At 42.0% G+C, this 8,633-nt stretch overlaps 1 protein-coding gene across 4 annotated transcripts in view; it reads right to left on the bottom strand.

Annotated features, from left to right (window-relative positions):
* LOC118419211 (poly [ADP-ribose] polymerase tankyrase-2-like) overlaps nt 1–8,633 on the bottom strand; it is a 135,259-nt gene that overhangs the window by 120,655 nt on the left and 5,971 nt on the right. For 2 of the 4 annotated variants that reach the window (XM_035825557.1, XM_035825561.1), the window contains exons 1-2: nt 4,470–4,627; nt 3,586–3,859 (exon numbers count right to left, since the gene is read on the bottom strand). The exons of 1 other annotated variant lie outside the window; for it this stretch is intronic. The gene's annotated coding sequence lies outside the window, so the exon portion shown is untranslated. Of the gene's footprint in view, nt 1–3,585; nt 3,860–4,469; nt 4,628–8,633 lie in introns of those variants that run through there. One more of the 4 variants, XM_035825558.1, reaches the window with a different exon arrangement.

Below are 8,633 nucleotides of genomic sequence, written 5' to 3'. Positions count from 1 at the left end.
AAAAAGAAAGAGAGATGAAACAGGTCCTGCAGACGCAGGCAGCTGCTGCTGCTACGATTGAGTTTTAATTTCTCTACAAACGAATGAATGTCACTGGGGGTACCGCTAACCGCTAAGCGAACCCTTCGGTAACCGCAAAAAAGCGACCCCTGACGATTGGACTTCCAAAATTTCAGAAAAAATGTGCTTTACTTTCAACACCTGAATATCATAGTAAGACACGCGGGCAATCGGTAGAAAATAATTTCAGGACCCAAATTTACTTTGGGACTTTTCTACAAACGAATGAAGGCTCACCTGGGGGTAACCGCTAACCGCTAAGCCAACCCTTCGGTAACCGCAAAAAAGCGATCCCTTACGATTGGACTTCCAAAATTTCGGACAAAGTGTGCGTTACTTTCAACACTTGAATATCATAGTAAGACACGAGGGCAAACGGTAGAAAATGATTTGAGGACCCAAAATTACTTTGGGACTTTTCTACAAACGAATGAAGGCTCACCTGGGGTAACCCCTAACCGCTAAGCGAACCCTTCGTTAACCGCAAAAAAGCGACCCCTTACGATTGGACTTCCAAAATTTCAGAAAAAATGTGCGTTACTTTCAACACTTGAATATCATAGTAAGACACGCGGGCAAACGGTAGAAAATGATTTGAGGACCCAAAATTACTTTGTGACTTTTCTACAAACGAATGAAGGATCACCTGGGGGTAACCGCTAAGCGAACCCTTCGGTAACCGGAAAAAAGCGATCCCTTACGATTGGACTTCCAAAATTTTAGACAAAGTGTGCGTTACCTTTAACACTTGAATATCATAGTAAGACACGCGGGCAAACGGTAGAAAATGATTTGAGGACCCAAAATTACTTTGGGACTTTTCTACAAACGAATGAAGGCTCACCTGGGGGTAACCGCTAACCGCTAAGCGAACCCTTCGGTAACCGCAAAAAGGCGAATCCTTACGATTGGAATTCCGGAATTACAAAAAAAGTGTGCGTTACTTTCAACACTTGAATATCATAGTTAAACCCGTTGGCAGAAGGTAGAAAGTTATTTGAGTACCAAAAATTACTTTGTTAGCTTTCTACAAATAAAGGCTTACCTGTGGGGTAACCGCTAACGCTAATTAGCGGTTACGTTGCGGTTACCTAAGGGGACCCTATAATCGAGAATATCTCGGCAACAAGTTTATTCTTTTTATGTTGTTTGTGGATTTTAATTCCCTACCAAGGGACCTTTCCAACGATACTAAACTTAACCCACCGGAAGATCGTTTAAGATCGCGGAAACTCCGACTCCGACCTCGATATGAACTGAGGCGCAGAAAGCCGTATAAAGTGCCAGTCAGCCGTACTGAGAGACATAGGAACTCGTTTGTGGCGAGGGTAGCGAGAGACTTACTAGACTTGGTCTGAGTCCCATGTCACTATTTGCAATATTGTCTGTTCCTATGTGCAATATCGTCCGCTTGCTGTATGTGTACCTGTACTCAGTTGTTTTGTAATTGGTATGTACGTCGTTAAGAGATTTAAATTAATCGATACACGAAATGTTTTTGAAAAAATATTCTACCTATCTCCTGACTTTAATTGCCAATGTGTTAGAATAATTAATATGTTATTATTGATATGTAATGATTTCCTTGTACAATCGACACAATTCAGTCTGATTGACTGCTAAGTTGATTAAATAAAGTTTGATTTGATTTGATATACGCGCGTAAGGGTTACTTAGCGGTTACGTAGCTTTTATCTAAGGGGACCCTATAATCGAGAATATCCTGACTTTAATTGCCAATGTGTTAGAATAATTAATATGTTATTATTGATATGTCATGATTTCCTTGTACAATCGACACAAGTCAGTCTGATTGACTGCTGAGTTGATTAAATAAAGTTTGATTTGATTTGATTTGATATACGCGCGCAAGTGTTACTTAGCGGTTACGTAGCCGTTATCTGAGGGGACCCTATAATCGAGAATATCTCGGCAACAAAGTACAATCTTTTAATGCGGTTTGTGGATTACAATTCCCTACCAATGGACTTTTCCAACGATATCAAAGTTAACCCGCCGGAAGATCGTTTAAGATTGCGGAAACTCCGACGTATATACGCGCGTAAGGGTTACTTAACGGTTACTTAACGGTTACCTAGCGGTTATCTAAGGGGACCCTATAATCGAGAATATCTCGGCAACAAAGTACAATCTTTTGATTAGGTTTGGGGATTACAATTCCGTACCAATTCCGAAATTCTGCCCTTTTACCATATTTGGAGCGCAGACCCAGGAGCTAGGCGTGGCCTATTAACTACGAAGGCCCACGAGTACGAGTACAACGTTCACCTGAAGTTTCTTGCTATGTTGCTCTTGAGCATTAGCGATAATAACAGAGTTCAACTGCTTGCATTGAAATTCCATGGTACTAACTAGTAGATGAAGATGGAAATGATTAAGTTTATTGCGTAATAAGGCGTCTTTGGTTGCTATATATATCAAACTTTACTCCTTTTTAACAAAAAGAAACATGCTTCGCCTTCCTATATTGTTTTCTGTGTATCAGAATTGCTCTAAGACCTATCTGAAGCCTTCGGATTGTTCTGACTTTTTCAGACAAGACTGAGACAGACTTGTCTGCACACACAGATAAACGCGAGACATACACATACACATACTGCTGATGACTTAGATTACAACATCGTTCTATATTCAATTCTGAAACATCGGAGTATCGTCATGCAACCACTTTGAAACATCTACAATCGCAATGTCAAAAGTATGTCCAAGTTAATAAAACTGATTGTCATAACTTAGATTCCTCCACTGGAGGATTGTAAGGCGAGACACTTTTAAAGGGCGGGCGAAGTATTTCAGAAGGACTTGAAAATTGGTTCGCCCTCCTGAAATTCGCAGAAACGTTTCACAATCACTTCTGAAATATCTTGAATCGCAATGTAAAAACTCATGTAGAGATGTCTGAGTTAAGGAAAGTTGTTGTTATGACGTATATCATTCCAGTTGAAAGATTGTGTGTGCGGGGGGGGGGCAGTTTTCATGGGCGGAACAAATATTCTAGTAGGGCCGCGAAAATTGTTCCACCCTCCTTAAGATCTGACGGAAATATTGGGGCGAACATGAAAATGTGGTGTAACATGACAGATGTAACCTTTATAAGGTAATCTGATAAACCAGTACCATGAATGTCTGATGCAACGTTAAATGCATTTTGCACAGATAACATTTAGATAGGGTAACGTAATATACTAGTCTATGTAAATCATGTGTTAATCATGTGCCCTCTCACAGAGATCGGGACTCATGTGCGTCGACAGAAATTCTAGGTAATATGTCAAAGGTAATTATAAAAGGCCGATAGAAAAAACAATCCTGGTATGTGTCGACCATTGTTCGATTTGCATAACAACGCCCAGACGGGTTTTGACTTCTTTTTCGAGGCGTTACCTTTGGCATATTAACCTAGAATTCCTGTCGCCGCGTCCTGATCTCTGTGAAAGGACTTATTATCAACGTCAACGTCAAGATGATTTTATTCATATTGATATTTAACAAATTGTAACCCACCTTCACATTTGTGTAGCACCTGAGGCGGTCACATGAAGATTCTTCTTCAAATTCCCACTTGAAATAACGAAAATCCTGGTGACGGTACTTCGTGTCCAAATGTGAAAAAAGAAACCAAAATCCACAACAGGCGCTGCATTCGTCGACTGGAAGTGGTATCCAAGTACATAGGCTACACGTAGAGCAACTTGATGCTACGCGACTTGTCGGTGGGTTTTGCAATTTGTCTGTCCACCATCTTGGATCTCTCGTACCCAGCTCACTGTGTGATAATCTAAACTGGACAAGAGAGGAGACGATGTCACGGTAACGCAGTGGTAGGCAAAAAAGCAGGTGTTTGGCAAAAGATTAATCAAAAAGTAATTTGATCTACTCATTTAAATATCAAGTTTTAATCCAATCTACTGACATTCATATCGTTCTACATTCTGAAAAATATTTTTTTAATTGCATGATAGTTATACATTCTACAGAATCTATTTGCTTATTTCGAAGCTGCTTTGAGCAATTTACGATGTTTGGTTGACAACTTTTTAAATTCATTTTTGGAAACGACCGAAAATTGATGCTCTCGTGGATGTCATCCATATAATCAAATCAACATGGCCTAACGTAAGGTAGCTAACGCATGGAACGCATGTGTTATGATCAATGTTAATTGGCCATTTCTTCTTCTTCTTCCATGCATGTACGTGTCCAACTTCATTTGGTGGAAGACTCAGGACACGGATTAGGACGAGGGTCTTTTGGCTTAAGACGCGGTGATCGCTTTTTGCTTTTGTTCGTTATGTTTGTGGGGGGGGGGGAGGGCGTTTGGCATAGCTCCTCAAGTGCAGGTGCGCTACAATTGGTATTTAACAAATTGTTACGAGGAAGCCACCCACCTCAAATATTTGTGTAGCTCCCAGTGTAGCGGCCAGTCCCGCAATCTTCTGTAGAATATCCCGCGGAATTAATCCCCATAAGACGAAAAACATTGCGAAAAACGAACAACGCATCCCAAATCCTTGACAAGCACCAGTGATTGACAATGTGTCTTCTTGCACGTGAAGTCTGATAATTTGATTATCAAAGTGCAGCCAATCAGCGAAGAGGAACGCTCAGTAGCTTAGCCATGTTGAATATTAAAGACGTCTGCCATTGGTCACCGTTTAAGGTCTTTTCCTCTGTCATCCAATTAGATAGCGCGTTTTGACTAGCATTAGTATCCCAAATCAAACCTGATTGGTTAAAAAAAAGGTGCCGCGATTCTTTGGGATATTTCCATATGAAGCGCATGCATTAGTTCACACCTTGCGCGCGTGCTGTCGACATGTCTGACAGTCTGAGTCTCTGAATTTACGAGACGGAAGTTGTTTTATCACTTACGGAAGTTGTTTTGTCACGTGAAGTATTTCTCGCCACATGTCACGTGAGCAGAATGAACGCGTAAAGATTTTGAAAGGGAGTATTAAACCTTGTTTTCTATTTTTCCGGATAATTATATCGTCCTATACAAGTACTCAATGATTCTCGCTTTTAGTGATTACTGCACAAATATGCGAAGTCATTGCTATCATTTTCGCGTGAGTGTTTTTTTTTTTGCGTTTGGTTGCTATTTTGGTACTCTCCGAGCAGAGGTTCGGCCCCGGCTATTTATATTTCTAACCAGCGATGGTACAGCTGAAGACCTAGCAAGAGTACAGATTATCAAGTGGATTTTCCACATCGGGTAGACATTGAAATACATCAGGGCTTAAATACAGAGAGCAGAGCAATAGAATAATAACATTGAAGCACTATGCTCATCATAATATCTTGTCGCCCGCTCAAGCACTATGCTGATCAATAGTACAAATGTAACAACTTGCAAGGAGATACAAAGAGGTGTCCTTTCCTTGAGTTTGTATAAACTCAAATCCTGTAAAATTTAACTCATTACTATTATTCACAAGTGCGTCTTTTTTCCAAATCGGTGAAAAAGTCGATGGTACCATCAATACAGCAAGCCTTAACAGTGTCTGTTTAATGTCCTAACTTTCACACAAGTGGTTTATAAGTCATAACTCTGAAAGCAAGATGAATTAACATCCATCTGTACACTGTACAGTGCATGTGTAGTATTATGATATGACCTTGACATTATCTTTCCTACAAGAACGTCAGAAATATATCTTCAGACATAAAGACTAGTAGCTATATGGTAACATGCGGCTTGCTATTCTGTGAAACATTTGATACACGTATACGACTGCAGCGGTCTCGTATATGGTCAATAATGCTTTAGATAAGAAAGTTTTTTTTTCAGAATTGGTAGACTTATGTTTGTTGTACACGTTCTTCCATGTACAGAAGCATTTGTTCGCCCAAGTGGACATGTTTGGAGCGGTCTGGTCCCTGGGCAGAGTATACGTCATGCCCCGGCACTTCCTGTGTCCGAGACACCAGTGTTCTTTCTGTCAGTCACGGCTCTCGGTTAAGGATAGCGGTTAGGACAAGAGTGCAAACGATCAGGAATATATCGATAACAAAACATCCGATTAAAAAGCGGTTTGCATCTTTCAATTAGGCACTAAGAGACCTTTCTAATGATATCAAGTTTGCCGGGCCGGAACTTAGCTTGAATAACAGAATAAAGGTATCGACGCCCCTACCCCTGGCTCTCAGCGTATGAACGCGCGTAGGTGCTAGTTAGCGGTTAGTTAATGGGGGGGGGGGGGCTATACTCGAGAATATCTCGGCAACAAAACATCCGATAAAAAACCGGTTTTCATCTTTCAATTAGGCACTAAGACCTTTCTAATGATATCAAGATTTGTTTTGAAACACCGCCTGTCATGGCACCGAGTAGGGTGATGAAAAGGAGCTAGCGGTTGCGCCTAAAGGAGCTAGCGGTTGACCCTAAACAGGGTCCGTATACTCAAGAATATATCGGAAAGGAAGTATTCAAACATTTTGCTGTTTTCATCCTTCAATTCCTTACTAAGGGACCTTTCCAACCATACCAAGTTTGCCAGGCCGAAACTTAAACCCTAAGTTTTAATCGCGACATTAAGTCATCACCTTACCCGGTGCCGTGACAGGCGGTGCGTCAAAAAAAAGAGCTAGCGGTTGCGCCCAAAGAGGGTCCATATATTCAAGAATATCTCAGGAAGAAAGTGTCCCCCGGGGGGGGGCTATACTCGAGAATATCTCGGCAACAAAACATCCGATAAAAAACCGGTTTTCATCTTTCAATTAGGCACTAAGACCTTTCTAATGATATCAAGATTTGTTTTGAAACACCGCCTGTCATGGCACCGAGTAGGGTGATGAAAAGGAGCTAGCGGTTGCGCCTAAAGAGGGTCCTTATACTCAAGAATATCTCGAGTCGAGAAGGAAGTATCCGAACATTTTGCGGTTTTCATCTTTCAATTCCTCACTAAGTGACCTTTCCAACCATACCAAGTGTGCCCGGCCTGAACTTAAACTCTAAGCTACAATCGCAGTTTTAAGTCACCACCCTACCCGGTGCCAAGACAGGCGGTGTTTCAAAAAAAGAAGCTAGCGGTCGCGCCCAAACAGGGTCCTTATACTCAAGAATATCTCGAGTCGAGAAGGAAGTATCCGAACATTTTGCGGTTTTCATCTTTCAATTCCTCACTAAGGGACCTTTCCAGCCATACCAAGTGTGCCAGGCCGGCATTTAAACTCTAAGCTACAATCACAGTCTTAAGTCATCACCCTACCCGGTGCCATGACAGGCGGTGTTTCAAAACAAGGAGCTAGCGGTTGACCCTAAACAGGGTCCGTATACTCAAGAATATATCGGAAAGGAAGTATTCAAACATTTTGCTGTTTTCATCCTTCAATTCCTTACTAAGGGACCTTTCCAACCATACCAAGTTTGCCAGGCCGAAACTTAAACCCTAAGTTTTAATCGCGACATTAAGTCATCACCTTACCCGGTGCCGTGACAGGCGGTGCGTCAAAAAAAAGAGCTAGCGGTTGCGCCCAAAGAGGGTCCATATATTCAAGAATATCTCAGGAAGAAAGTGTCCCCCGGGGGGGGGCTATACTCGAGAATATCTCGGCAACAAAACATCCGATAAAAAACCGGTTTTCATCTTTCAATTAGGCACTAAGACCTTTCTAATGATATCAAGATTTGTTTTGAAACACCGCCTGTCATGGCACCGAGTAGGGTGATGAAAAGGAGCTAGCGGTTGCGCCTAAAGAGGGTCCTTATACTCAAGAATATCTCGAGTCGAGAAGGAAGTATCCGAACATTTTGCGGTTTTCATCTTTCAATTCCTCACTAAGTGACCTTTCCAACCATACCAAGTGTGCCCGGCCTGAACTTAAACTCTAAGCTACAATCGCAGTTTTAAGTCACCACCCTACCCGGTGCCAAGACAGGCGGTGTTTCAAAAAAAGAAGCTAGCGGTCGCGCCCAAACAGGGTCCTTATACTCAAGAATATCTCGAGTCGAGAAGGAAGTATCCGAACATTTTGCGGTTTTCATCTTTCAATTCCTCACTAAGGGACCTTTCCAGCCATACCAAGTGTGCCAGGCCGGCATTTAAACTCTAAGCTACAATCACAGTCTTAAGTCATCACCCTACCCGGTGCCATGACAGGCGGTGTTTCAAAACAAGGAGCTAGCGGTTGACCCTAAACAGGGTCCGTATACTCAAGAATATATCGGAAAGGAAGTATTCAAACATTTTGCTGTTTTCATCCTTCAATTCCTTACTAAGGGACCTTTCCAACCATACCAAGTTTGCCAGGCCGAAACTTAAACCCTAAGTTTTAATCGCGACATTAAGTCATCACCTTACCCGGTGCCGTGACAGGCGGTGCGTCAAAAAAAAGAGCTAGCGGTTGCGCCCAAAGAGGGTCCATATATTCAAGAATATCTCAGGAAGAAAGTGTCCCCCGGGGGGGGGGCTATACTCGAGTCGAGAAGGAAGTATCCGAACATTTTGCGGTTTTCATCTTTCAATTCCTCACTAAGGGACCTTTCCAACCATACCAAGTGTGCCCGGCCTGAACTTAAACTCTAAGCTACAATCGCAGTTTTAAGTCAC

The sequence above is a fragment of the Branchiostoma floridae genome, chromosome 7 (assembly GCF_000003815.2).
Source record: "Branchiostoma floridae strain S238N-H82 chromosome 7, Bfl_VNyyK, whole genome shotgun sequence".
Taxonomy (NCBI): domain Eukaryota; kingdom Metazoa; phylum Chordata; class Leptocardii; order Amphioxiformes; family Branchiostomatidae; genus Branchiostoma; species Branchiostoma floridae.
This window is presented reverse-complemented; position numbering and strand designations above follow the sequence as displayed.